The sequence below is a fragment of the Hippopotamus amphibius genome, chromosome 10 (assembly GCF_030028045.1).
Source record: "Hippopotamus amphibius kiboko isolate mHipAmp2 chromosome 10, mHipAmp2.hap2, whole genome shotgun sequence".
NCBI lineage: Eukaryota > Metazoa > Chordata > Mammalia > Artiodactyla > Hippopotamidae > Hippopotamus > Hippopotamus amphibius.
In genome coordinates this window covers 29,139,268-29,163,813 of record NC_080195.1, presented here as the reverse complement: position 1 = coordinate 29,163,813, position 24,546 = coordinate 29,139,268, and the positions used below count along the sequence as shown (strand labels likewise).

General features: G+C 40.8%; 1 non-coding gene across 1 annotated transcript; it reads right to left on the bottom strand.

Moving 5' to 3' along the window:
- Positions 1-4,721: 4,721 nt before the first annotated feature.
- On the bottom strand, positions 4,722-4,828 carry LOC130830701 (U6 spliceosomal RNA). Its single transcript, XR_009047868.1, has one exon. It is a non-coding gene; the product is annotated as a U6 spliceosomal RNA (small nuclear RNA).
- Between the last annotated feature and the right edge of the window lie 19,718 nt (positions 4,829-24,546).

The following is a 24,546-nucleotide window of genomic DNA, read 5'->3' as shown; positions in this document are numbered from 1 at the left end:
GTACAAACTCCTAGGTATAAAATAAATAAGCTACAAGGATATATTGTACAGCACAGGGAATAAAGCCAATATTTTATAATAACTTTAAATGGAGTATAATCTATAAAAATATTGAATCACTATGTTGTTCATCTGAAACTAATATAATATTGTAAATCAACTATACTTCAATTAAGAAAAAAAGATTTGAACTTAAGGCCTGAAGCCGTACAATTCCTAGGAAAAAACCTAGGTGGTAAGTGGCTTGACATCAGTCTTGGTGATGATTTTCTAGATTTGACACTAAACATAAAGGTAACAAAGGCAAAAATAAACAAGTGGGACCACATCAAAAGCGTCTGCATGGCAAAGGGAACAAAATGAAAGGGCAACCTATAGAATGGGAGAAAATACTTGCAAATCATCTATCTGATATACATATCCAAAATATATAAAGAGTTCATACAACTCATTAGCAAAAAATCACACAATCTGATTTAAAAAGTGGGCAGAGGAACTGAATAGACATTTTTCCAAAGAAGACAAACAAATGTCCTTCATGTGCATGAAAAGGTGTTCAGCATCACTAATCGTCAGGGAAATGCAAATCAAAACCACAGTGAGATATCACCTGTTAGAATGGCTCTCGTCAAAAAGACAAGAGGGGGCTTCCTAGGTGGCGCAGTGGTTGAGAATCCGCCTGCCAATGCAGGGGACACGGGTTCGATCCCTGCTCCAGGAAGATCCCACATGTTGCGGAGCAACTAAGCCTGTGCACCACAACTACTGAGCGTGCACTTTAGAGCCTGTGAGCCACAACTATTGAGCCCATGTGCTGCAACTACTGAAGGCCACGCGCCTAGAGCCCGTGCTCCGCAACGAGAAGCCACAGCAACGAGGAGCCCGCGCACCACAACGAAGAGTAGTCCCCACTCACTGCAACTAACAACAACAACAAAAAAGACAAGACGTCTCAATATTCTGTGATAACCTCTATGAGGAAAGAATCTGAAAAAGAATGAATATATATATATGTATAACTGAATCACTTTGCTGTACATCTGAAACTAACACAACATTGTAAATCAACTATGCTCCAATAAAATTAGAAAAAAAGACAAGAGATAAGTGCTGGCAGGAATGTGGAAAAAAGGGAACCTTTGTGCACTGTTAGCGAGAGTTAAATTGGTGCAGCTACTGTGGAAAACAGTATGGAGGTTCCGCAAAAGTTAAAAATAGAACTACCATACGATCCAGCAGTTCCACTTCTGGGTATATATCTGAAGGAAATGAAAACAGGATCTCCAAGAGATACCTGCATTCTCGTGTTCATTGCAGCATTATTCAGCATAGCCAAGATAGGGAAACAACCTCAATTTCCTTCAGTAGATGAATGGATAAAGAATATATGCTATCTATATCTATATATTTATATCTATATGATATATATGTATATATATAGAAGGTACATATGTATCTTGGAATATTATTCAGTCATGAGAAAGAAGGAAATCCTGCCTTTTGTAACCACATGGGTGAACTTGAGGGTATCATGCAAATGTTGTACGATGTCACACATATGGGAAATCTTAAAAAAGCTGAACTCGTAGAAACAAAGACAAGAATGGAAGTTACCTGGGGCGAGGGGTTGGTGGAAATGGGGAGATTTTGGTCAAAGAGTATAAACTTCCAGTTATAAGATGGATAAGTTCTGGGGAATGTGATTTATAGCATGGTGATTATAGTTCATAATACTGGATTATTTACTTGAATGTCGCTAAGAGAATATGTCTTGAACGTTCTCATCACAGAAAAGAAATTGTTGTTATGCGACAAGACGGAGATGTTAGCTAACACTATGGTGGTAATTTTGCAATATATAAGTCTATCATCTTAAATTTATACAATGTTATACATCGATTGCATCTCAAGAAAGCTGGGGGAAGGAAAGACAATTCTTTTTTAAAAAATATTTATTTATTTATTTGGTTGCTCTGGGTCTTAGTTGTGGTGTGCGAACTCTTAGTTGTGGCATGCGTGTGGGATCTAGATCCCCGACCAAGGATCTAACCCAGGCCCTCTGCTTTGGAAGCTTGGAGTCTTAACCACTGTGCCACCAGGGAAATCCCAAGGGGAAGAAGATTCTTGAAGATGCCCAAGACAATTATACTCATCCCCATCCTCCCCCAGACTGCACGATAGGAACTGCTCACTGCAAATCCTGAGGACAGGCCACCACCACCACGGCCACAGGCTTGGGCCAGTGGGCAGGGTTTTCCCTCAAGCCAGCTGCCCGTCACTCTACTGTAAATTCTTCATTTGGTCATCAAGACCCAGCAGCACAGCTGCAGAGTCCTTATTCCTTTGATTTGATAGACATGTCGCCCCATCCTAAGGTCAGTGAGCCCTTTCACACAGATGAGGAATTGGATGTAGATACTTCACGCGTGGGGGAATTATCTGTCCTTCATAGTTTATTCATTCAACCAAAATTTGGTATTTAGTATTTCCCAACTTCCAGGCCCTTTTCTAAGTCCCGGGAATACAGCAGTGAATTTGATGGGCAAAGTCAAGCAATACATGGACACTTTTACAAAGAACTGGAGTGTTGGACCTCATCTTTATTTATATCATGTGTGCTCTCATCACACAGATACTTGCTGAGCATCTACTATGTCTATGTAATGTGGACCACATGGAGGCAAGGAAGAATCAGAAACAAATCCTGTCCTCCAGGAGGAGAAGTCACACATCATGAATAAATCAAGTGCATAGTTTAAAGTGGTAGGTGCCACAAGTCAGGAAAAAGTTCAGAGACAAGGATAATTTATCCAGGTTACTTCTTTCTTAGTGAGAGTCTGGAATGAGGACACATGTTAGTTGTTCCATCATGGCAACTTTCACATCTACTCTCTAAGATAGTGCGGTGTGGGCTTAATGTTTATGGCTATTGTTTCTGGTGGTGATGACAATGTAATCCGTTTTAACTGTAATTGAGGACACATCACCACACCGCTTCTTTAGGAGGCAGGTGTTATAAAACTCTGGAAGTCCATTTCAGGCCTTGTCAGAAGTCGGGTATGGTTGAGAACTCCCAGAAATTGGAGATGTGCCTCTTGCAAGAGGCAGAGTGGTGCAGAGGTTAAGTGAGTACGCTGTGGAACCAGACTGCAATTCAAAACCAGCCTTTAGATGCTGGCTCTCCCGCTTGCCTGCTGTGAGGCCACGGGCAAATCACTTGAACTCCCTACGTGTGTTTCCCCATCTGTTAAATTGGGGTGATAACAGTATTGGCCTCATAGGGTTATATGACAATTAAATGCATGTAAGGCATTCACAACAGCGCTCAACAGACAGCATAGCGTGTACTCAATAATGCCTGTCATTATTACTGCTCAACATCATACAAAGTGGTCTCTTGAAGGGACAATCAGCATGGTGCTAGGAGGACGCTTATTCAATCAATGCAACTGTCTTCCTGTATTTAAATATCACTGCAAGTCATTTACATGAATTTGGTTTAAAAATTCTTCCTGAATTCAGCACATGTGTTTTACATATTTGAATAATTTTTTTACTAAGATGATTTTTATTCACATTTAATGTAATATTTGATAGGCACAGAGGGATGTAAGTTTGCACCATGTATGTAAATTTAAAGCATCTGAGTGGACTTCCCTGGTGGAGCAGTGGTTAAGAATCTGCCTGCCAACGCAGGGGACACAGGTTCGAGCCCTGGTCTGGGAAGATCCCACATGCCGCAGAGCAACTAAGCCCGAGTATCACAACTACTGAAGCCCTTGTGCCTAGAGCCTGAGCTCTGTAACAAGAGAAGCCACCGCAATGAGAAGTCCGTGCATCACAATGAAGAGTAGCCCCCGCTGTACACAACTAGAGAAAGCCTGCATGCAGCAATGAAGACCAAACGCAGCCAAAAATAAATAAATAAGTAAATTTATTAAAAAAAAAATAAAGCATCCTATTTCCTGGTCTTTCCTCCAGTAGCGACCACTACCCTGAATTTCGTATTTATTATCCCTTTGCTTGAAAAAAAAAAAATTGAAGTGTAACATACATCACAGTAAAATGCACAAACCTACAGTGTACAGCTTGATTAATTTCTATAACATATATGCTTATGTGACCACACCTAGATCAAGATATGGCTTATTACTGGTACTCCAGAAGTTTCCCTGAGCCACTTCCCAGTCAATTATTTACTCATTTTCACCACAAGGTAAAGCTGTTCTGACTCATGTCACCAGAGATTAGTTGTGGAATTATTAGGCAGTATCCTTGTGTCTGCCTTCTTTCAGTGAGCATTGTATTTGCAAGATCCCCCCATGTTCATATATCCATATGTACTAATTATTTTCTTTTTCATTGGTTGAGTGATATTCTGTTGTGTGAATAAACCACCCAGTTTATTCATTCATTCTACCATTTAAAAAAAATCAGAATGCAGTTTATTGATAAGACAGACATCAAATACATCATTTATATGGAGGAAGGGAGTTTGAACAAGTCCAAAATCTTACACTCTGCACAGTGGTCCAGCAGGGATATCCTCACGAGAGATTTATCAAGGGCACCCGTGAAAGGGCAGGTTCTGATGCAGTGCTAAAAGAGCATCGCACATGGGTTCCTCTCCTGGGTCTTCCCCAGGGTGTGATAGAGTCTGGCCTGGAAGTAAACGACATCTCTGATTTGCTCTTTGCAGTCGATCTTTGTAAAATAGTTAAAAAAATACGGAATGGTTTGTGAATTTGCATGTCATCCTTGCGCAGAGGCCATGCTAATCTTCTCTGTATCATTCCAGTTTCAGTATATGTGCTGTCAAAGTGAGCACCCTTCTTCTGTTAATAGACATTTGTGTTGTGTCCATTTTTTGGTTGTTATAAAGAAAGCTGCTGTGAGCTTTCCTGCATATGTCTTTTGGCGCACTTATGTACTCATTTCTGTAGGATATAACAGGAGTATAATTGATGTGTCATAGAGTATCAACATGTTATAACAGATACTTCCAAACAATTTTCCCAAGTGGTTGTACCAATTTACATCCTGTACCACCAGCAGTATGTTTGAATTCTAGTTGCTGCACATCCTTGCCAATACTTGGTATTGTCAGTTAAGCAAAAAATTTTTAGCTATTTTGGTAGGTGTACTGGGCTACTTCTCTTGATCTCTATTTCAGTTGCATCCATTTATTTTTCATATGTTTCACTGCCATCCAGTTTAAAATATTGTCTAATCTCCATAAGTACTGCAAACATCTTCTCCCAAACCGTGTTTGCCTTTTTTCCCTCTATTGATGGTATTTTTGTTGTTTGCTAGAAGCTTGATATTTTAGTGTAATTTTTTTAACTTTGATCTATGGATTATTTAGAAAAGGATACTTCTTAATTTCTAAACATCTGAGGGGTTCCTAGTTATGTTTCTGTTTTGGATCTCTTGCTCAATTTAACTGTCATCAGAGAATTTATATGAATTGTGTTAATCCTTTAAAATATACTCGTAGAAGTATGTGAAAATCTGCAACTATACTCGTGGATCTGTGTTTTTCTCCCCTCATTCTGTCAATTTTTGCTTTATATATTTTGAAGCTACGTTATTATGTGTGTACAAATTTAAAATTGCTTTATTTTCTGTTTTACCAATCCCATTTTCATTAAGAAATGTTATTCAGTAAAACGGTGTGCCTTATAGTTTATTTTCTTTGATACTTGTCTAGATACACCACATTTCTTTTGATTAATCTTTGCTTGGAATATCCTTTTCCATCCATCCTTTTAGTTTCAACCATTTCCAATTATCTGTTGCTATATAACAAAGCGCTTCAAAACTTGGTGGCACAAACCAACCACTCTTTTGTCTCAGTCATAGGTTTGGTGGGTCAGGAATTTGGACTGAGCATAGCAGAGATGCCTTATCTCTGCTCTATGATGTCTGCAGTCATGGTTGAAAATACTTGAATGGTTGGGGGTTGGAATCATCTGCAGACTTTTTCACTCACCTGGCTGGTATCTGGGCCAGGATAACTGGAGACTGGGCTCCGTGAAGACTCCCCACGTAGCTCGGGCTACCCTGGCAGCCTCAGGGCAGTCAGCCTTCTTACACAGTGGCTCAGAGCTCTGAGAGTGAGAGTTTCACTGAATAAGGCTGAAGTTGCATAGCCTTTTATGACCTAGACTTGAAAAATCACAGTGTTATCTCTGCCATTCTTTATTGGTTGAAGGAGTCACAAGCCTGTCCAGGTTGTGGAGGGGAGTTAAACCCTCACTTCTTAATGAGAGGAGTGGCAAAGGATTTGTGGCTGTGTTTAAAAACTGCGGCACAACTTTTCTTTCTGTATCCATATGTTTAAGTTGTGTTACTTGTAAGTTGCATATAGTTGGATTTTATTTACTTTTATCCAGTCTCACAATCTTTGTCTTCTAATTGGAGACTTTTGTCCACTTATATTTAAAGTAATCATTGATATTAAGGTTTAAACTGATCCTCTTACTGTTTACTTTCTTTTTGTTCCATGTGTTTTTTTTTTTTTTTTTTTTTTATTGTTTGATCTCCTTTCTTTCCTCCTTTGGATTAATCATGTAATAAAAAATTATTCAATTTCCCTTCTCCATTAGCTTGTTTTATTGGTACATTATTTTATTATTCTTTAGTGATTACCCTAGAGATTGCAACATGTACCACTGTTTTATTATAACCTCCTTAAATAAGTATTTGTTTCACATCCTGGATAATGAAAGAAACTTACAACACTTTAACTCCACTACCCTCTTCTTGGCTTTTGTGCTATTGTTAACATATATTTCTCTATTTTGAACCCCTCAAAACATTAGTATTATTGTTTTATACAGTAAATATTAATTTAGATTTATCCATAAATTTCACCTTTTTGGTGCTGTTTATTCCTTTGTGCATTACTATGCTTTTATCTGGGATTATTTACCTTCTGCCTGAAAAAATCCTTTTAGTGTTTCTTTTAACACAAATATACTAAATGATAAATTCTCTCAGTTCTTGTTTGCTTGAAAATATCTTTATTATGGCCTCACTTTTGAAGATTATTTTCCCTGAGCATAGAATTTTAGGTTAGTAATTACTTTCTTTCAGTATTTTAAAAATTTCCTTTAACTATCTTCTGGTTCGCATTTTTTCTATTGCTTTTAGCTATCAGCTTTATTGTTGCTATTTTGAAAAAATGTGGGTTTTCCTCACTCTGGCTACTTTTAAGATTTTTATCTTTGTCTTTGATTTTCAGCAATTCTTCTGTGCTTATCTATTTTGTATTTATCTTGCTTGGGGATTATAGAAAATTTTTTTTTTTAGATTAAAACAGTTTTTGATTAAATTTTTTACTGTGGTAACATTGGCTTATAACATTATGTAAGTTTCACGTATACAACATTATATTTCTAATTCTGTACACACTACAGTGTGCTCACCACCAAAAATTTACTTTCCAGCTGTCACCATTCAGTTGATCCCTTTTACTTATTTTGCCCTCCTTCCCCCATCCCTCTGGTAACCACTATTCTGTTCTCTGTATCTACAGTTTGCTTTTATCTGATTTATTAATTTTTACTTCTTTGCTGTTTTTTTATATTCCAAATATGAGTGAAATCACACAGTACTTGTCTTTCTTGGTTTGACTTCTCAATATTTCACTTAGCATAATACCTTAAAGATCCATCCATTTTGTCCCAAATGGAAAGATTTCATTCTTTTTCATGCCTGAGTAGGATTCCATTGTGTGTATGTATATGCGCGTGCCACATCTTCATTATTCATTCATTTGTTGATGGACACTTAGGTTGCTTCTGTACCTTGGCTATTGTAAATAATACTGCTATGAACGTAGGGGTGTATATATCTTTTGAATTAGTGTTTTTGTATTCTTTGGATAAATACCCAGAAATGGAATTACTAGATTGTATATTGTTTCTAGTCTTAATTTTTTGAAGAATCGTTATACTTTTGTAGAAATTCTTTATTGTGTGGCTTAATATCTTTCATTATTTTTGGAGAATTTTCAGCCAGCATTTCTTTAAAAGTTGCTTTTATCCCTTTATCACTCTCCTCTCCACCTGGGACTCCAGTTACGAACATGCTAGATGCTTTTTACCATGTCTCTAGCTCTCTCATGATCTGCCCTCTCCCCTCCCTTCATTCTTTTCTTCTGTGCTTTATTATCCTCTCTTTGGCTACATCTCATCTGCTTTTGAACCTCTCTGTTCAATTCTTTTTTTCTAGCTGTGCTGTGCAGTTTGTGGAATCTTCGTTCCTTGACCAGGGATTGAACCTGGGCCCTGGCAGTGAAAGTGCTGAGTCTTAATCATTGGACCTCCAGGGAACTCCCTCTATTTGATTCTTAATTTCAGTAATTTAATTGTTTTCATTCTAGGATTTCCATTAGATTCTTTCCTGAACAGATTCCAGATCTTGGGTAATATTCTCTACCCTTTCCCTTCCTTTTTTGGAGGAACGTATTAGTAATAACTATTTTAAATTTCCTATTTGATAGCTAATATCTCTATCACTGTTTTTTTCTGTTTATCTATCTATGTATCTATCTATCATCTATCTTCTTGATTTCGAGTCATTTGATCCTATGTCTTGCCTGGCTATAATGTTTCTAAGATTCATCCATGTTGTTGCAAGTAGCTGTAATGTAATTCACCTATTTTTACTAATTTCTAGTAGTTCACAGTGTGACTGGACCACAGTTTTTTTCTCTTATTGGCTTGTTGATGGTCATGTGGTTTGTAGAATCATTTAAAAAAATCACACATTTTAAGTTCCTTGGAACCCTTTAAAATAATTAATTCTGCAGTTATTTTGAGCTAGAGAGCAAGCCAGTGCAGCGTGTTTTGATCACGCTGGCAATGGACCATTTCAATGATGTAAATACCAGAATGTGCTATGAGTACTATTTCTCCATTATTGCCTTACTTTGTATCCCCAAAGAAGCCCATTAACATCTCAGAGCTATTTATTTACAGTTGCTTTGGCCATGTGGGTGGGTATTTGGCTTCACATTGGGCGCACAGAAGTCAGGAGCTGGGAGGGGTCGGCTTGTTCTCTATGGAGTGAAATGGAGGCAGCGTGATGAAACCAGACTTATTTAGTCAGTCTCTTCAAGAGGCCATGAACAAAATTGGAATATAAACTCAGGAAGCTGGTGCCTGTGCATGCTTCCTGTCTCCTGGGAAACAATTCCATCTCCAAAACCCCTGTACATCATCTGAAGTCCTGGAGACAATTATTCAAAGTGGCTGGGGGCTGCTGGATGTTTTGTTGGAGGCTGGGCTTGTGGAGGCAGTGTGGGGAGGTGAAGAGAACACAACTACATTCAGACCGACCTGGGTTTGAATCCTGGCTTTGACACCTACCAGATTTTTGCAAAGAATAACATTTAACTTCTTTCCTCTTCAATTTTCTCATTTGTAAAATGGGCATGCTTTTTAAAATGGGCACCTTTAAAAAAAATCTATTTACTTGATTGTACCAAGTCAGTGCGGTAGGCAGGCTCCTTAGTTGCAGCTCGTGGGCTCCTTAGTTGTGTCATGTGAACTCAGTTGTGGTATGCATGTGGGATCTGGTTCCTCAACGAGGGATTGAAGCAGGGATTGAACCCAGGATCCCTGCATTGGGAGCGCAGAGTCTCATCCACTGTGCTACCAGGGAAGTCCCCTCTAGTACCTTTTAAATTGGATTCTTGTGAGAATTTTATGCCGAATTATATTAAAGATGACTAGCATAATGCCTGGCAACATTAGATGTTCAATAAAAGATAGCTGTGTGTCATTGTCATCTGTGTCATCATCATTACCATCACCACCATCACACAGGAGAGCTTTGGTGATAAGCATGGCTCTGGTCCCCTAAGGAGGTCCTGCAATCTTTGCTTCTCTACTATTCAGTGTGGTCAGTTTGTGCTCTTGTGCAAGTTCTTGAGTCATTGCAGTTTCCCAGGGCTTGGTCATTACGTTAGGACCTTTTCCTCAAAGAGGGAAGGAGAAGGGCTCTAACTGATTAGGAGTGTTGTACTCAGATATAGGGCAGGTCTTGCTATAATGTAAAGTCAAGTGTCTATAAGCTGACAATCAATTTGAAGAGGAAGACAGGTTATACAACCATCTGCATCAGGGAAATCCACACATAGCAAAAGACTTTCCTCGGTGTGACAGGGCTTAAGGCTGTCACTGAATCCAACTGATTTTTAAATACATTGACAGATGATGTCCACATAAGCTAAGAAGAGAACCAGTTTAGAGAGCATACCTGGTCCTAGGAAGATAAACTAATGATGTGCCATCAGCTGGGTTTTGTGCTCCAGTCCATGGGGCAAGGTTCTAATCAGTCACTTCCTAACGTGGTGCTTGTTTGTGTGTTGGATCATTGATTCATGAAACATTTGTGGAACTTCTCCTGTGTGCCCAGCACACTATGTTAGGTGCTGTGGGGGATATAGAAAGATTTATGTATATATGTTTATATACATAGAGAGCCTTGAGTTCAGCAGGTTCCTTTGTATGGTTTGTATTTGTGAAAGCAGCTTTAAAACATGGAATTATATGTTGAGGTCATAAAGTCCTAAGAGAAGTGCAGGTTAAATTTTAGGGGTGTTCAGAAGAAGGAGAGAACACTACCTGTAGATAGTATGAAGTTTATTCTTGCTGCCTCCAATCCCACCCTTCTCCATTTAATTCTGTGTGTCACTGCCACCCTAATCATTCCAAAACACTCCTTTCAGCAAGTCTGGCTTTTTCTCAAAACCCTAAATGATTTTCTATTTCCAACTGCAGCAATTTCAAAGTCCCTTTCGGATTCTCCTATTATCTCTACCTCTGCAGGTGTGATTTCTTCCCTTTCCTGGGATGTGGGTTGGAGGGGTAGGATATGTTGATTGTTTTGGCCTTCCTCAAATATTGTGATTTTGGCCTTACTGCGTCTTCCCTTGGGGATGTTGTCTGTGGGATTTTTTTCCTGTTGATGTGGTGGGTTGTGGAGTGCTTGTGAGACAATCCTGTGCTTTCCTCCACGAATTTCTGTACTGAAGGATAATGAATTAGGGTTATTACCTCAAGAGGCAAAGGACTTCCACACCTGGCCTTTGAGCTGTATCCTGAGCTCATGAACGGACACTCTCACTTCTGTTGGTGGATAGACAGCCCAAGTTCTACCAGTTCCTGGTTTTAGGTAGGAAGCTTGGCTCCTGCTTGTGGGGCCATGGGGTCTCTGACCTTGACTCAGCATTTAAACCCCAGCTCCTGTGGCCTGTGTTTTACTGAAGACCGGGAGGCTTTAGGTAGATCACTCCCTAAATCTGTATCTCTACCCCTAACCTGACCCCTGACCAAACGCCAGGGTGGTAGGCTCTTGGATCCAACTCCCCATTTATCACCTCTGTGGTTATCTTATGGCCATGTCAGTTTTCATGTGGTCAGAACAGGACTCCTGATGTGTTAATATACGTGTTAAACACCACCATAGCATCTCTATGTATAAAGACTTATTGAATGCCTGTTCCTTAGTGTCATTTTAACAGCTGTGGTCTTATTTATGCCATTATCAATGTATACATTATATTAATAAATATATGGGTCTATATGTTACACAGCACGTGTGTGTATGTAGACCCTAGTTATCTGGATTAACTCAGATGTGCTTTGCTTTAGGTGCTCCAACAATCTCAAGATTTACAAGAAAGTGATTTTTGGATAACAGCAGTCCTGACACCAAGAGTTCCTTGCTGCATGGATCTGCCTTACTTGCAGTGAGAAGGGAAGTAATTCTACACCTTCCACCTCTACTCCAGACCCTTGAAAATGTGCTCCACCCCTTTTGTCCCTCAGGATCCCTTGGGGTTCTGGTTAAAATGACTGTGTTTTGGATACTCCCAAGCTAAATTTTCTGGGTGGAGGCTTAGAGGGATGGGGCTCAGAAAGGCATTTTTGTTTCTTTTTAATTTAATTTTTATTAGTTATTTATTTTATCCATATTAGTATATATATGTCAACCCCAGTCTTCCAATTCATCCCCCCCCACTCTACTTTCTCCCCTTGGTGTCCATACATTTGTTCTCTACATCTGTGTCTCTATTTCTGAGAAAGGCATATTTTTAACATGTTCTTCAGGTTATTCTTAAGTGCACTGTAGTTGGAAAACCATTGTCCAAATCCCTTTTCTTCTCTGCAAATCATCTAAAATATTTGTGGAAGAGGTTATTCCAGGGAGTCCAGAAAAGAGGGGTCTGACCTGCAGCTATCTCTTTCCATACTGAGGTTGCCATGAAAGCCAGGGGAACCTGGTTTGGCCACATTCAATGCCCGTGTCCATCTTGCCGCATGTAGTTTTGGACCTTACCAGAAACTTCCAGAATTACAATTGCTACTTAAACATTCATTTCCATGCTTTTCATTTTGTTGATCTAAACACATAAATGTCAACAGAAGATGATGAAGCTTAGATATAAAAACTTGACCAACTGTCCTGGTTTGCCCTAAACTGAGAGGTTTTGCAGGATGCATGGGTTTCAGTGTCCAAACCATGAAAGTCACGGGCCAGCTAGGATGCATTGGTCACCCTAACCAATGGGTCTTACATATCTTATGTGCTGAAACTAATGCATCAGATTTGAAATCCGCATAGGTTATAGAATAAAAGGGGGTAGTGTGGGATGAAATGCATCCTGGGATGCGTCAGCTTGGTGGTGCAGGACGGAGCAGTTCACGATGTTGAAGAGCAGGCAGGCCCTCCTGCCGGGTATGCGCCATGTTGGATGGGTGCTGTGTATGCGCCATGTTGGATGGGGCCTCCACTCGTCTCCTAGTCACTGGGATGTGAACTCGGGTAATGTGCACGACTTTCTAGTTGTATCTTTAAACAAAAGGGAAGGGTGACGCCTTGCCTTTGCTGTTTCCCTTTCCTTCTGGCTGGAATGTATACAAAATAATGGGGCTCCAGTACCCACGTGAGATGACAAAACAGAAACCATGTGTTGAGGTCTTCAGAGCCACATGTTAGAAGGAACCTGGGTTCCTGCTATTGCAGAGCTGCCTTATTGCCCTGGATTATTTGCACTTGGATTCTTAAGTGAGAGAGAAATAAACCATCATGTTTAAGCCACTCTTTTTTTAAAACAGTTAATTAATTAATATATTGGCTGTGTTGGGTCTTCATTGCTGCGTGCGGGGTTTCTCTAGTTGCAGTGAGCGGGGGCTACTCTTCGTTGCGGTGCACCGGCTCCCCTGTGCAGTGGCTTCTCTTGTTGCGGGGCATGGGTTCTAGGTGCATGGGCTTCAGCAGTTGTGGAACGTGGGCTCAATAGCTGCAGCTCACGGGCTCTAGAGCGCAGGCTCAGTAGTTGTGGCACATGGGCTTAGCTGCTCTGAGGCACGTGGGATCTTCCCGGACCAGGGACTGAACCCGTGTCCCCTGCATTGGCAGGCGGATTCTCAACCACTGCGCCACCAGGGAAGTCCCTTTAAGCGGCTCTTATTTTGACTTTTGTTATAGCAGCTGAATGTTTTATCTGAGTAATACAATTGTCTACAGTCCAGAGCCCTGCTTCTTTGTGGCCCCTCCCACATATTGATATTAAAAGGACATCTGTTAATAGGATCAATGTTTTGAATTCTTTTTTTTCAGATGAGGGGAATGGATTGCAACGAGCCTTTACTCCTCCCAACCGCCAGACATAGCTCCTCCGGTCCAATGGGAAGCACCACGTGCAGGTCAGGGCCAGGAAGGAGACTGCTGCCAGGATCAGTCTCCTTATGGGGCTTGAATATGCAGCTTTGACCTCACAGGCAGCTGGGTCCACAGGCTCTGCCTTTCACCCAGCAGATTCCCAGGCAGGTTAGGGTGCCCGGGCAGCCTCTGATCCTATTGCTGTCAGAACGGGGGAGGGCAGGGAAATGGGTGTCTCTTTGGTGTTTCCAGTCACCAGCCCTCCTTCCCTGGGAGCAGAGGTGACTTCACTGTCTTCATCTTGTGTGCTGTTGAGTTTTTCTCCTTGAGAATGGTTCCTTTTGTATTTTTCCATGGGAAATGTCAACAAAGCTTCTCAGAGTAAGACTCGTGATATGTGTGTGTGTGTGTGTGTGTGTGTTTGGGCAAGTGAACAGTGGGTGACGTGTGCAATGGAACGCAAAAAGACCCACCATTGATTGGGTGGCCTCTTGGTGGCAACTGCTTCACCAGACATCACACCATTCAATTCTCAAGACAGTCCTGAGGGTAGGAGGATCCTCCGTGTCTTAAACATGCATAAACTGGTACACGTGTGGGTGGACAGCCTGTAAGCGGCAGAGTCAAATGCAGTTCCTACCTTTGACCTCAGTGAACTTTTCCACACAAACGAATCACACTGTTTGTTATGTCTGTGAAGCATAATGAGAAAGTAGAAATTCTATGAATATTTGGCTAATCTGATTACAGAACCAGCCACTCTGGAAATACAGGCAAACGAATGATCTCTGGAGACCTGTGTTAGTCAGGTATTTTTCTCTGCCCAGAGTAACCTTCTGCCTTCTTGGTCTCCCTCACCTTCTTACGTAGTAAACAACGACGATGAAAGCAGCAGTCACACGGCTGGCTCTGGAGACGATACGTGACATCGATTCCCAAACTAATGAAGCTGGTAAAGGTTTTCCTTTGAACCCAATGCAAGTGTTTTTAATTTGTTTCCTTGTTTTCTAGTAAGTCCGTTCTTTCAATAACTGCACGTGTTGACATTAACATTCCAGACTGCTTTTATCCTTCAGAATCTTATTTAGATTAGAGTTAATTTCATTATGCAAAAGCTTGAATTAAGCATTTACCTTTCTAGATAAAGAGACTTTCTCTGTGCACATGCTGCCTGCTAATTGGTATGAGGGCCAACCCATGTAAAAAGGGAAGTTTTCAAAAAAAGTTATTTTCAGTTCCTAGTTAAAAATGAGTAACTAACCAAGAGTAGCATTTGAGTATATTGCCTTATCATTTCCCTATAATTAAAAGTATGTAATATAATTGTGATATGATTGTGATGAAACTTTGTATTTTATGTCAAACATGCAAATGGGTCTGTGTCTGTGTAGGGGTTTAATCGTGTGCTGGTGTGTACACACACACACACACACACACAGAGATCCAGCCCTGCTCCTTTCCTCTAATCACTTGATGGTAGTAATTCTTTTCTTTTCCATGTTGGGAGATGGAGAAACAGTCCCTCTCCCTGGGATTCTGATGTCCCAATGGGACGTTGGGAAACAGTACCTGGCAGTTTCACAGGGCATTGCTGCCTGAGATTTTCCCTTTGCAGGAAGAGAAATTCTGGCCCCACCCTGGCTCTCCGTCTCCTTAGATTGTGATGGAACAGCCCCTAAAGACTACAGTTCTTTCTTCCGGGTGTCATAAAGTACTTCAGAGGACAATTCACCTTTTTCATTTTGCCGGCCTCACCTGCTCACTTTCAGGCTGTCAGAACAAAGCTCTTTGGGTAATACAGTGAGTACGGGGAGGAATAACTGACATTACCCTTTTTTTTTTTTATAAAACAGATTTACTGAAGTACAATTTACCTACCATAAAATTCACTGATTTTAAGTGTACGGTTTGATGAGTTTAGTAAATTCATACAGTTGTGCAACCATCACTACAATCCAGTTTTAGAACATTTGCACCACCCTAAGGTCTCCCGGTGCCCATTTAAAGCCAACCTCCACTCCCTGCCTTAGTCCCAGGCAACTACTGACCTACCTTCTGTTTCTAGAGATTTGCCCTCTTTATCTTCCAAATGGGGTCATATAATATTTACTCTTCTATGTTGGCTTCTTTAAAATATCTATCATCTATCATCTATCTATCTATCTATCTATCTATCTATCTATCTATCTATCATCTATCTATCTATCATCTATCTATCTAATCTTGAGATTCATTCATATTGTTGCAGGTAACAGTAGTTCGTTCCTTTTTACTGCTGAATGGAATTTTCCTATATGGCTGTACTACATTTTGTTTATCTATTCATCTGCTGATGGTAACTTGGGTCATTTCCACCTTTTAGCTACAGTGAGTGAATAATGCTGCTGTGAACATGGTGTACAAATAGCTCTTTTGGTCCCTGCTTTCACTTCTTTTGAGTATATAATCTAGAAGTGGAATTACGAGATCACGTGGTAATTCTATTTAATTTTTTGAGGAATTGCCATACTGTTTTTTTATAGCAGCTGCATCATTTTACATTCCCATCAGCAATGCACAAAGGTTCCAATTTCTCTATGTTCCCGCCAATGCTTTTTTATTTTCTGCTTTTTAAAAATTTATTTTATACAGACCATCCTAATGGGTGAGAAGTGGTATCTCGTGGTTTTGATTTGCATTTCTCTAATGATTAGTGATACTGAGCATCTTTTCAAATTTTTTTAAATAAATTTATTTTTATTTATTTTATTTATTGGCTGCATTGGGTCTTCGTTGCTGCATGAGGGCTTTCTCTAGTTGTGGCGAGTGGAGGCTACTCTTTGTTGTGGTGCGTGGGCTTCTCATTGCTGTGGCTTCTCTTGTTGTGGAGCACGGTCTCTAGGTGTTCGAGCTTCAGCAGTTGTGGCACACGGGCTCAATAGTTGTGGCTCTCGGGCTCCAGGGCACAGGCTCAGTAGTTGTGGCGCGTGGGCTTAGTTTCTCCACAGCATGTGGGATCTTCCCCAACCAGGGCTCGAACCTGCATCCCCTGCATTGACAGGGAGATTCTTAACCACTGTGCCACCAGGGAAGTCCTTGATCAAATGTTTATTAGCCTTTTGTATATCTCCTTTGGAGTCCTTTGCCAATTTGTTAATTGGGGTTTTTTGTTGTTGTTGTTGCTGAGTTGTAGTAGGAGTTCTTCATATATACTGACTATCAATCCTTTATCAGATATATTTTCTCTATTCCATAGGTTTTCTTTTCACTCTATTGGTAGTGTTCTTTTAAATTTTTGATGAAGTCTAACATCTATTTTTTCTTTTGTTGCCTGTGTTTTTGATGTCATGGCCAAGAAATCATTGCCAAATCCAATGTCATGAAGATTTCCCCCCATGTTTTATTCTAAGAATTTTACAGTTTCAGTTCTTTCATTTAGATCTTTCATCTATTTGAGTTAATTTTGGTATACAGTGTAAGGCAAGGACCCAATTTCATTCTTTTGCATCTGGCTATTTCCCAGCAACATTTGCTGAAGACTGTTGAATGGCCTTGGCATCTTTGTTGAAAGTCATCTGCCCACATGCTAGAGTTTATTTCTGGGTTCCCTGTTCTGTTCTGTTGGTCTATATATCTGTCTTTATGTCAGTGCCACACTGTTTTGTATATTGTAGCTTTGTAGTATGTGTTGAAATCAGAATGTGTGAGACCTCCTCCAAATTTGTTATTCTTTTACAAGATTGTTTTGGCTTTTCAGGGTCTCTTAAGATTCTATATGAATATAGGATGAATTTTTTTTATTTCTGCAAAAACACTGTTGGGATTTTAATAGATTGCCCTGAACCTGTAGATGGCTTTGAGTAGTACTGACATCTTACCAATATTAAGTCTTCTAATCCATGAACAGGAACGTTTTTCCATTTCTGTGTCTTCTTTAATTTCTTTCAGCATAGTTTTGTAGCTTTTAGTGTACAAGTCTTTTGCCTCCTTGGTTAAGTTTTTTCCTAAGTATTTCATTCTTTTTACTGTTATTGTAAATGAAATTGTTTTAATTTCTTTTTTAGATTGTTCTTTGTTAATGTATGGTAATGCAACTGATTTTTGTGTTCCCTTCATAACTTCTAAAATATTGATCCACCATCATTAGACATCTAGGATTTCTTTTGAGAAGTTTGACCCATTCTGATTCCCATTTCTTTATATGCACCCGCTCCCTCCACCCCAACCTTGACCCATGGACTTTTAATAGATTATCTCTTTATCTTTAATGTCTGAAATTTCACAATGATGTTCCAAGATGCAGACTTTTATTTTTTCATTCACTATGCTAGTCACTTGGAGAATCCTCATGTCCTTTAGTTCTATGCAACTTTATTTAATTTTTCCATCAATAATTTCCTTCCCATGAATTTTTCTCTTTATTCTTATTATTATTATTTGGATTCTTATTCTTTGGGTTTATATGTCTTCATATCTTTTCTACTTCTATTTTCTACTTTTTTTTGGTCATTTAGTTATAATTTATGGGAGACTTCCTTACTTTTAAATTTTAATCCTTTTGAATAATGTTATTTTGGTTATCAATTTTAATTTCTAAGATCTCTTTCTTGTTTTCAAGTTGAGCATTAATAGCATTTTACTTTTTTAAATAGCATTTCACTTTTGCTTTATGGATGAAAAATCATCTTATCTTTCTGAGAGTAATATTGCTTCGTCTATTTTCCTTCTATATTCTTTCCCTCATGTTTACTTTCCATTGTATCTTCTATGAAAAGAATATCCTTAAGGGTCTGAGGATCCTTGGCTCTCTGTCCATGTTTAACTGGAGTTGTTTGTGACTAGGGGGAGGGGCTTTACTGGGGGAGGGGGGAGTAGGTTGCCAGTGACCCTTTTCACTGCATTCCTCTAGTGTCAGTATGTAGGGGGTCTTTTTTTTTCCTACCAGTGAAGTGTCATCCAGTCTCTTGCTTCAGAATTATGTTGATGTGTGTGAGGGTGTACTTGGCTGCTTGCATTCTGGAAACAGAGCAGGAATGGGTGGAGGGTCCTTCATATGTAAAGAGTAGACTTTCATAGAATTTTCTTATTTTCATTGTTTGCCTAGTTCTTGTCCTTTGATGAACCCATCTCCCTGAATTTAGACTCTCCTTGGTTTAATTTGTTTTTCAGAGAAAAGACTTCTAGTTTCCTTGAGTAGTAGGGAAGGCAGATGCTTGGTTGCTTGCATTGGTGAGAGCTCCTGGGGAGTCCATGTGTTCCAAATATAGACTTTCAATCATTTCCCTTCTTTTCACCCTGACTCCCACATCCTCAGGTTTGTTGGCTGGAAGTTTGCATGCAAGCTTGGCAACACCACACCACTTTGACTGTATTGATTTTGTATTTACTATCTGGTAAGGCAAGTCCCTCCTCACTGTTCTGAAATTTCTTGGCTATTCTCAGACAGTTATTTACTTAAATTAAAAAAAAATGGAAAAGAGTCTAAAAAAGAATGTGTATATATTACATATACCTGAATCACTTTGCTGTACACCTAAAACTAACACAACATTGTAAATCAACTATATTTCCATAAAAATTAAAACAAACAAACAAACAAAAAAATCACAAAGTATTTCTATAGACTTGTACAGATTGGCACATATTTTATAATAGTTTAATTTAGTTTCCCAAATAATCCTGTTGGGGTTCTAATTGAATTCTTATTCGTTCTTGTATTTCTAGTGCCTTGCACAGGCCCTGGATCATGTCAGGTTTTCAAAAAACATCTGTTAAATGGAAATAAACCTTTGATTCCAATGCCTGGGCTCTTTCTATTACACCATCCTGTCTGATTTGTGCTCAGATCACGGAGTCAGCCAGAAGCAGGAACCAGAAGAGCTCAGGTGTCATAACTCACCATCCAGTACTTTTTACATCACACTTGTACCTGTAAAACACTTCTGAGCAATTACACACAGCCCAGCACAAAGGCCGTACACTGCGAATGGAAGGTCATAAGGCCATGAGAGTCAAAGTGTTTTAAAATCCCAAAGAAATATCTCTGCCTGGGTCAACCCGTCCCACTGGCATCACAAGCTTCAGTGTGGAGGAGCAGGACAGACAGGTGATGCCTCTAGCCCGAACGGTATGTTTATGGTGGGGCAGATGGAATGTTATCAAGTTTATTTACGTTTTCCCATAGGAGGAGCTGTATTTCGATGGCATGAATATGAGTGCAAAAGTAGGATGGTTTATCTGTCACGTCTGATCCATGAGGAGTTTAAGTCATAAAGTTTATTAGTGCCCCTGATTTAATACGACACATTTCCAGTGCAAATTACTCTGAGATCATCGTGTACATAAAATATGACAGAAATCTTTTAAGTGTGAGCATAAGTTCTGAATTAATTTAATAACCCAGTCTGGAAAAAGGCATGTGGTTTAAAACATACCATTATGCACTGGACTCCTGCGTTTCTCTTCCACCCGCCCCCACTTCTCGTGCCACTTTTGAAAAGCCCTTCTTCGTGTCTTGAGTGAGCTGGCCTCTTCTCAGAACTCAGGGTTTCGCCCTCTCAAGGACATTTGGAAGAAGATGTATTAGCATGGCCAAGGTGAGGGGGTCCATCCTTCTGTATCCTGGGGGCCCTTGAGCACAGCTGGTTTTAGTTCTTAATGGTACCCACCGCAAGGGAAAGATTTACCACCCTTAGTGGGCTGGGAGGTGTGTGGGAGAGCCAGCAGGCCAACCATGGCATTGGGAAGGCCATGGTTGCAGGGAGCATGACCACACCCCCCTTCCATCCTTCCAGATGGGAAAAAAATTACAGCAGGACACATGCCCCGACTCTCAAATGCACATGACATCACTGTGTAAATTGTGAAACATAAGTCGTGGCTCTCTTTATCTCATGGCAGTGTAAAACAAACAAAACAAAATTTTTACCAAGACAAAAAATAAAGAAAAACTAGGAGCCCTTTGGATAACTCGACCAACAGGATGTTCAGCCTTCAGTCTCATGGACAGACCAGTGACACCTTGTCAGAAACATCTGTGAACCACAGTCACCACTCCTGCTCAGATGTTGCAGGGCCCGGGCTTACTCCACGCTCATTCGCTAACTCACTTCCTGGGCAATTCTGTCTTTCTCCTGGACGGTGGGGTCCACCTTTGTAGTGCCCAAGGAGGCTGCGACACTGGGTTGGGGGGTACTCTGAGCCCTCCCTAGACGTGCTCTGGTGCAGTCCTCTGGTCTGTTCCTAATTTAGCCTCCAGGAGCCTGGAGGGCCAGCCTGGAGCCTGTAAGGGCCACCCGAGTGCCCAGTGATCAGACCTCTTTCCTGGTTGTGGTGCTTCTGAGACAAAAATGGGGCAACGTACCCCAGCTCTTCCCAGGTGGCTGCCAGCAGGTCAGAAAGGCTGCTCTGCTACAGTCCAAATTGTGTCCAAGGGTGACCACGGAGGGTGCAATTACAAGATAACATGACAAGTGTGATAGCAGAGTGCAGACAGTAAAGGTAGCCCAAAGGAGGGGTAGATGGCTCTTTCTGGAGTAAGTAGGGGTGAGCTGGTCAGGGAAGACCTCACCAAGAAAGTGACAACTGATCAGGTTCTGAAACAGGGTCCAGGTTCACCAGGTAGATGGCCAGGTGGGGTGGAGAAAGGTATTCTAGGGGAGGAGCAGGCACACAGGTCCCCTAGAGGACCATGCATGGGAGGTAGCCTGGTCTTTGGAGGGATATCGCATATGGTTTTGAGTTGCTGTGCATTAGGCATGGGGAGAGGGTGTGAGTGGTGGGGAGATGAGTCTGGAGAGGTTGGTGGGAGCTGGATCCCAAGAAATCTTTCATGCCAAGAAGCTTGGATTCTACAGTTGTAGGAGATGGGAAGGTCTTCAAGGGCTTTAAGGAGAATTATATGTCAGAAGGGTTGGTGAAATCATAAGGGAAGAGTGACACAGGACAAGAGAGAAGAATTTCAGAAAGCAGTGCTGCATCAACAGTGTGAACACTAGAAGGAGGCTGGGTCACCAGAGGAATGAGCCCCATCATTGGGTTGGATGATGAGGACATTTCTGGTGACCTCAGTGGAAGAGGTCTCCATGGAGAGGTGGGGGCAGAGGCAGCCTGCCATGGACTGAGGGATGCTTGGGAGGTGAGGAAGGAGGGGCACGTGGTAAAACCAACTTGGCTAGGAAAGGGAGGAGAGCTTGGGTGTGGTAGCTAGAGGGAGTGGTCCTGGGGAGATTTTGTTGGCTGGACCTACATCCGCTGGAGGTCACTGCCTGCCCACAAGTACCCATCCCAGCATCAGACGTGTCGTAGATACTCAGTAATGGTGTGAAGAAGGAATGCATCATGCACATTTCCTGGAAGAGTCTGAAGCAACATCACGGATTTGCTCACCAAGGATTCTTCGCTGTCCAGGGGTGTTCTGGGAAGCAGCTGAAGTCATGAGCACTGTTCCCAATCACGTGCTTTCCCGAAGCTCGAGAGGCACCCGGCCAGGGTGTCAACACTTCAGGTCACACCACATCACGCAGAGCCTAATTTGACTTTCAGGCTGATGTCAACATTTTGTTACCTTGCTGAGAAGCTCAACTTGAAGACGACATTAATTTATATTCGCCAGCGTTCAAATAAATGCATTCCAGATCAGAGCCGGCAACAACAACATAGAGGGAGATGCTGGCATTTCCTGGATGGAAAAGACCCCTTCCCTGTAGGCTGGAGACTGTGTTTTCAGGGCATTCCTTGGGAGACAGTCCACCAGCTTACTGGGAAGGGTAATCTCATTTAACACCAGGGAGCTATACGGGAAAAGAGACTCACCCTTTATCACCAGGAGGTGATGAAATTGTGATGCAGATGGCATGGTTGTGGGCTCTCCAGTTTCAGAACGGCCTCTTCTCAAGGTTAAAGTAATTTCCCACATGGAGCTGGGCATGTGCCCCAGCCAGCGTGTGGGGAAACAGGATTCCTGCAGAGCTGGGGTCACAGGGAGAGCACGATGGCTCGGTTGCTAGGATACCCACCCAGGTCCAGTGCAGGATGAGCCCTCCTGAGAAGGTGTGCATGCTCCCGGTGCCTTGGCTCCCCACCTGCATGCTTTGGGTGGTTGTGGGTGATGGGGAATGATGTGGAGTTCTTTGATATTCTTGAGTGTGCTGTTTCCCAAGCCCAGCATCCCAGCCTTGGTTTTGATCCCTGTCTTCCCTCTCTGTGTCCCTCTAAGACTGTCCTCATGGGCCTGTCCCTCTTCCCTGCTTCTCTTCCTCCCCTCCAGCGCCAGCGGGATGAACAGCTTCTTCCTTTGTACTCCTGTTTCAGCTCTGTTATTTTGTCCCCAACATTTTTCAGCGTGTCTGCCTTGATTCGTAAGCTACAAGGCTCTGGGTCCTGTTTAATTCAGGATCTTCAGTGTCAGCAGAGTGCTGGGACCTAGCGCATTCACTATACAGATGAATGAACTTATAAGTGGTCCATGGCTACCTATCCTTCAAGGCCCCCCACCTCAGTTTCTAGTGCCTCTTGCTCAATTTCTTCCAGAATGATGATCTCTCAATTCTTGCCCTTGGTTCAACCAGCATCTCCTGAACACCTATTGTGGTATTCGGTGCTGGGAATAAATTTGACTAGATTCCTGTCCTCAAGACATTATATGAATAGTTGAGAGTTTAGGTAGGTTAATCAACAATTGAGTGAGACAGATGCTTTTATAGAGAAACAGTTGCAGGATAATAAAGGCCGTCTTTAATAACCTTCGAAAATTTATTTTAGTGAAGGTTTTATCACTTTGGTGCTAGAATGAAATTTTAATGGAGCTGCATGTAAAACCCTGAATTTGCTATTCTGTTACATCATAGATTAAACATATTTTTTCTAAATTAGAAAATAATGTGCTCATTATAGAAATTCAGAAAAACATAAAAGAATAAAGGAGAAATAAAATTATTAAACTACACTCAGAGATGATTACTGTTAACTTTTGGGTGCATATCCTCCTAGCCTACTTATCATCTATCTATAACTGTTCTTTTTTCTTTTAGACAAACAAGACACAAAACTGGAATTCTGAAAGTTTTCATTCTTTTTTCCTCTTTTATTATGAACACATTATTATTAAATATTATGAAAAAATATGATTATCAATGACTATGTAATATGACTGTGTCATGGTTAAGACAAAAACTATTCTTCTTTGCTATTTAGACTTCTATTTTTCTTTATTATAATTAGTAGGAAAATTTTGGTGCAAAAACCTGTGTTACTTACCTATTGTTTCCCTTTTGGGGTATTCATCTTTTTCCTGTTGGTTTTTCAAAGCCCCTTTACATGTTGAGAGCATCCATCTTCTGACATATCTACGAAAAATATATTTCCTGGTGTGTCTTTTAATTTTGCTTAGTATCAGATTTTTAAAGCCAGAAAGGATCTCTGAGGAATTTAATGCTAACTCCTTCCTTTTAAAAGCAAGACAACTATTTCAGTGACTTCCAAATGGCTCACAGACTTGGCCACAGAGCATTCCTAGAACCCAGGACCCTGGGCTCTTGGAGTCCAGAACTCACAGTGTTTCCTCCAGCATCACATTGGTACTGATTGTACTGATTGTACGTGGCCGTTCTTTGTTTTCCAATGGCTTCATTTGTGTTGGTTTCGCCTTCCTACCTGGAGGGCAGGGATGGTCTCTTATGTCTGTTCTCTCTCTGCCTCATCTGGTGCCCTGTTCCCTTCCCCTGCTTCCTGAATACTGCTCACTACAAGGCTAGGAGTGGAGCAGTTGCTTAGTAAATACTTGTTGGTTAATACAAGGTTTATTTTTTATTGAGGTATAGCTCATTTACAATATTATATTAGTTTCAGATGTACAACATAGTGATTCAATATTTTTATAGATTATAC